At 39.7% G+C, this 6,000-nt stretch overlaps 1 long non-coding RNA gene across 1 annotated transcript in view; it reads left to right on the top strand.

The window, feature by feature from the left end:
- Positions 1 to 2,035: 2,035 nt before the first annotated feature.
- The window catches only part of LOC128119999 (uncharacterized), a 75,735-nt gene continuing 71,770 nt past the window's right edge, over positions 2,036 to 6,000 (top strand). Inside the window, exon 1 of the long non-coding RNA XR_008221744.1 lies at positions 2,036 to 2,327. This is a non-coding gene — a long non-coding RNA (uncharacterized LOC128119999). The remainder of the gene's footprint in view (positions 2,328 to 6,000) is intronic.

The raw sequence follows: 6,000 nt of genomic DNA, 5'->3' as shown, positions 1-6,000 counted from the left end.
AACCCTTGCAGACGTATTTAGAAGATAAGAGCTTGAGATCAGGAAGCTGCCCAAGACTGAGTGTACAAGCTTGATGATAATTGTCTGAGTCCTGAGAAGGGAAGAGCCTTTATCAGTTGGGATTTCAAGAGGAGATGGAAGAAGAAGATGGATTTGAAGGACTCAGTCTGCTGAGAAAATGGAGAAAGGGAGCCACGAGCCCAGAAATAGTGGCATCTGTGATCTAGGACCGGACCTCTGTTTCAGAAGTATGACAATGGGGACTTTCATTTTATCCTTACAACGAGTTACATTTCATGAATCATTCAAATGGCCACAAAACAGTTTCTTTCCTAGAATTTCCAACTGCAGCTTGCAGTCACCTTGATGAGAATCATAGCAGTCAGCCCTTGACTGAGCTAGAGAACATTAAGTTAGTGTTTTAAGCTACTGAGTAGCAGTTGACTGGAGCAGTTCTAGAAAATTAGTACAGAAAGTTTCTATGGCAAACAGTTGAAGTTACTGACAAAGTAGCTATTTTAAAATAGTCTGTATTTCCTAGCAATGGATTCCAAATAATTAAGTCATTGTATTTTGCCCAAGGTATGTCACTTAGGTATGGGAAGGGCTGGTTATAGGAGTCTTAACACTTGGGACCTCATTGTCTGAACCATACATTGGTGGCATTTTCTTCCAACTGTAGAAATACCCTTCCATTAAATAGTTGTCCCGTGACTCCAAAATGCCTCTCTGGACCCTTCCTAATACACCTCCCTCAACTTCATGCCCTCTCAAAAAATATTATAATCTACAAATTAGTGCTGCCCAAATCTATAAGGTGCTTGTACAAGACCAACAGCCGATCAAGCCAGCTTAAATTCCTGCGCAGGTGGGGGAGGGGATCATGCATTTCATTTTGCTTGTTTGTTTGTTTGTTTTTTAAGTCATCCGCTTCCAAACGAAAACATGGTGATTTTGTTGGGGGGGGGGGGAAATCTTTAAATCCTTTTGTTAAAATCTGAAAACAGATTTCTCGCTAAGATTCTAGCTCAATTCTTCTCCTTAGAAGTGCTCAGCCTCCTGTGTACCGTTTGCTCTTTTGCAGAATCATGGCGATGACCATGACTCGCCCGAAGTTGAGATGGAGCAAATATGCCCACGGAATCCGTGTGAGTGCTGGCTGGGCTTCCCATGTTCTGCTTGTGATCCTATCGTGGCTTCTAGTTAAGACAATTTCCATTCAAGAAGTGATGTCACCTAACTTCGTAGCTTAAGCAGAAGAAAGCTTCATATGTTGTCTGGGAAATGGCTCCACTGGGAAAATGTTTGCCTGATAAATTGGATGACCTGAGTTTGGCGCCCAGAAGCGATGTAAAGAAACAAGAAATAGCGTGACCTGGACATGTCATTCCCAGTGCAGTAGTTGGAAAGGAAGACAGTGGGTGGATCCCTAGGACTTACTGCCTACCCAACCTACCCTAATCATTGAGAAACCTTGCCTCAAAAAACAAAAAGTCCGAACCACCACAAAAAAACCCAAGGTATACAGCCCCGGAGGAACCACACCCTAGGTTGACCGGTAGTGTGTACGTACCTCGCCCCGCCCCCCACCCCAGTTTGCCTTTTAAACGCTAATCCCATTAAGAAGATGCGATCACTTTCTGTGGTTACCCACCCCCCTCATGCTCCACGCCCAAATAGTTCCTGTTTCTGTTGAGCCCGAAGCAGGAAGAGAAAGTGACGCAGCAGCGATGCTGAGCAAGTGGAGTTCAGTCCTATGGCTTCTTTCTCCCCCATAAGAGGGGTGCGTGGGCAGAGCCCCGGTTATGCTTCTCATTTGCTTCATCCTTACAGCTTTTCCCAAATGTCCTTAGCGCGCGCTCGCTCCTGACTCTTGCCTTATCAGTGCCTGGCCACATGAGCTGGGAGATTCCTAAAGTTCTGTTGTCTCTCAAAACAAAACAGAACATTCCATCCAAATTTAAACAGAACCATTTACAACATTTACAATTCTATTACATATCGGTTTTCCTGCCTGGCATTTATTTGAGGAAAGGCTCTCTCGGATATGAGGGAGTTGGTTTTGGAAAATTAAATCAGACTGACTAAAAGGATGGTATGATTCACAAGAAAAGAGAAGATCATTGTGTGATAGGATAATTATTTTTGGAGCACTTTATTTTCATGACTTCCAGCGCACAGAGAAGAAACATATGGACGGTGTTGCTAATTTAGGCCTGTGCTTGCTTCAGGCTCTGCATGGAGGTTCTACACCAGAGCTCTTTGGTCTCCATTTTTGAATGGAGTGCTGCAAGAGATGCCGTCATCAGGCAGCAGAGTTAACACAGGTAGTTTTCACTGTGGCAGACAAGCAGGCCTGACCTTCCTCCCCTGAGAGCATGCTGTAAGGGGTGGAGCTAGCTCACAGGAGCTCTGTGTGGGCAGCCTTGAGAGTGGGCATTTCAATTTGAAAATTTTGTCAGTTGCCATAGTAATAGTCACAATTACGTGGTTTGTTCCTTCTTCATGGTACTGAACACATCTTAAAAGCACCCAGAAAACAGTAGGGCTTTACTTCTCTCTCTCAAATGCATGCTCATTGAGAGGAAAACAATCATGTGTGAGTGTATTTTAAGTTCAAGGAAAACAACAAAAAATATCACTTGCATGTCTCTCAATGTGAAGTATGTTCGTTTCCTAACCATATATTTAATGAGATTCTTCTTTTAGTAGAGAAATGAACAGGAAGTAATTTTTTTCTTTTCTTTTTTCTTTTTCTTTTTTTTTTTTTTTTCAAAACAAGGAGCCCTAGAAACCAAGGTTACAAAGTTCTGTGAAAGGAACAGGAAACTTCCTCTTGTTGTGAATGTGTGGTGTCAGCAAATCTGCCGCTGTGCAGGCAGGCACAGGTTGCTATGTCTGCTGAATCCCCGAGTAGACACTCTGACCATGCTTTGTGCTGCTTGCCCACTGCGGACTGCTTCCTCCCAGAAGGCAGTTCCGGGAGAAGACATTGCAGGTGGCCTCAGGGATACCGCTTATTTGGCTAAAATGTTTACATACTGAAATTCCATGAGCTTCCATGTCTAGGGCTAAATTATTACAGGGTTCCTTCTATTTTGATGTAGAAATACGTGTATGCATACCTCTCTGGGTACTAATTCTGAATGTAATATAGAAAAATGGTTAGGGTGTCTTCTTTGGGTTACTTCCTATTTCTGACAGAGACGGGTAGGGCTGTCTGTGATTTTGAGCTATATCGCATGGGAATTGAAGAGCTACCATTGGTTGATAGATTCAGTAAAGAAACAGAATGTGGAGACTTACCACAGTCAGGATGGCTGTGCATGCTGTGTTAAGGGCAGTAGGAATTGATTCCCTCTTATCCGTAGTCAATTAAATACCCTGAAAGAATCTGGGATAAATGATTGTTCAATGGTACTTACTCTATTTAATAATGAAGCTCATCAATCTATGAATTAAAAATTAGTCTTGCCAACGCTAGTCGCCCTGTGGAACTGGGGGCTTCACTGCCTTTGGTGTTTATTTCCAGTGTTGGTGTTTTAAGTGAACTTTTCCTCTTAGACTTCCATACTCCTACTTTTTAAAAATAAATAAAGGGGTTTCGATAGCATCAGTTAAAATGACAATGAATATCACTGTATAAATATGAGAAGAGCCAAAATCTGGAACATTGACAGCATCAAACACTGCCCAGGTTATATGCTATTAGGAACTCGTATTTCTTGCAGGAGGCAATAGTGAAATGGTATAGCCACTTTGGAAGATAGTTTGATAGTGTCCTATAAAACTAAACATGCCTTTATGTATGTTTAGATACTAAGAAGTGTGATTTAGCTACTTGGTATACTCAGAGAAGTTAAAATGTACACACACACACACACACACACACACACACACACACACACACACACAACTTGAACATGAGTGTTTACAGTAGATTTGTTATTAATTGTTGGAAGCATCCAAAATTATTTTAGTAGGTAAATAAACTTCAGTAAATCTAAATAATGAGTTGTACTAAAAAGATATGAGCTATCAAACCAGAAAAACACAGGGTAGAAACTGAAATGGATGTTGCTAACTAAGGACCAGTCTGAAAAGGCTGCATATTGTGTGATTCCAGCTCTATTACTCTCTGCAAAAGGCAAAGTTTTTGAGATACTAAGATTCATGGTTGTCAGGGGTTAGTGGTGGAGAAAGAAATGGATAGATGGATGATGAGCCCTTTAGGGCAGTGGAAACAATGAGTATGATACTGTACTGGTGATTATGTACCTTTACATATGTATATGAATGCATATGGTAAATGTATATAAGTGCATAGTGTATAATAACAAGAGTAAACTGCAGGGTAAAATGTGGACTTCAGGTGATGATGGTGTGTCAAGATAGGCTCATCAATGGTAAGAACTGTACCACGCTGCTAGAGGGGCGTTGTTGATGATCGTCAAGGAGTCTAAGTGCACGTGGGAGTGGGGAGCAAATGGGAAACCTCTGCCCTTTCCTTTCAGTAATGCTGAGAACCCAAAATTAGTCTGAAAAAATAGAGTTAAAAGGTTTAACAATAACAATTTAATACACTCCTGGAAAATTATTTTCAGTGAAGCCATTTTCAGGGAAAATGATGTTATTGTTTGGCCCTTCGATGGATGCCATTTCCCTCCTGCGGGGTGCAAAGCATTGAGCAAATGTTCAATTTTTACTAAAAAGGAAACATTGTGTAGTGATAGATAGTCCCAACTTCTGCTTTTAAATTTTTATTCGATGTGTTAATGCATCTAATCCACTAAAGTGAAAAGTCATCAACTAGTGTTATCGTTATAAAAAAGAATCACCTCTTCACTTAAATATTTTAAATTTTATTTTAAATAAACAAGAGACTCTTGTGATTTAAAACTCACAAGAAGTGAGAAATATCATTTATGTTAAGATCTCCCCCTGAGGTCACAGGTCTAGTACTTTGGGTAACGAGCCAGTACTATGTCCTTGGTTATCATTCTAGAATTTGTTCCTGCTTGTAAAAACAAATTATCTTCTTTTTTATACAAAAGGTTTCATATTATATATCCTATTCCTTTTCACCCAACAAATGCTCTTCTATACTGCTCTGTTTTCAATTACTCCATTTTCACTAGTGTGTCTTTGGTATTATTCAATTTTATCACACAAGAAAAATTTAAATACACTTTTAGTGCTAACTGTAATTTTGTGTTCATTCTTCTTACTAAATTGAATAGCAGATGACGTAGATTAATGCATTGAAATTTCATTGAGAGTCTGCTGAAATTACAAAATAGTTCCAGGAGAGTTAAGGCATGTAAGATGTGATTCTCCCATTCCTAGAGAGGCCATTTTGTGGTCATGAGTAGCGTGCTAAGTTTTATTTTTAATAGATCTCATTGTTGTTGACAAAAGCATTTGTTTGTTTTAATCTTCATTCCTCTTATATATCGATTTCTTGGTTGTCTGTTGTCTGTCGAGTCAGGAAAGACTGATGATATGTGTCTAGTGTGTTTTCACATTCTATGGGAGATACTTGGATGCTTCTCCTTAGAGCTGTCGACACAGTGAGATAGTTTCCAGGACTATCTGTTTCTAGGAGTGTCCTCCTTAGTCCTGGCAAAGTTCTAAGAAGTGATGGGAAACCAAATTGAGCCAAGCCAAAATGAAATGAAACAAAGCAAAGCATTCACTTCTAACTCGTAAGGAACCTGGATTTTAGCGGTTGGAATAAAACAAAACAAAACAAAACAACCAGAAAACGAACCAGCTGATGTTCAGTGAGCAAATGCATTCTCTACATAACAATCAGAGATCTTTCTATGTAATATTTATTTGTCACAACTCTGTGATGACAGTATTATTAGTTTTGCCTTATACTGAGAAATACTGAAGATAATAAGTATATTTACAGGTTTACATAGGCAGAAACAGATTTTCAGCCTATATTGAATTAATGAATAAATAGAAACCTAGTACAAAAGAATATGGTAGAGA

Source organism: Peromyscus californicus, unplaced genomic scaffold (genome assembly GCF_007827085.1).
Source record: "Peromyscus californicus insignis strain IS unplaced genomic scaffold, ASM782708v3 Scaffold_24__1_contigs__length_46423439, whole genome shotgun sequence".
Classification (NCBI taxonomy): domain Eukaryota; kingdom Metazoa; phylum Chordata; class Mammalia; order Rodentia; family Cricetidae; genus Peromyscus; species Peromyscus californicus.
Note: the sequence above shows the minus strand (reverse complement) of the source record. Positions and strands in the feature narration are given on the sequence as shown.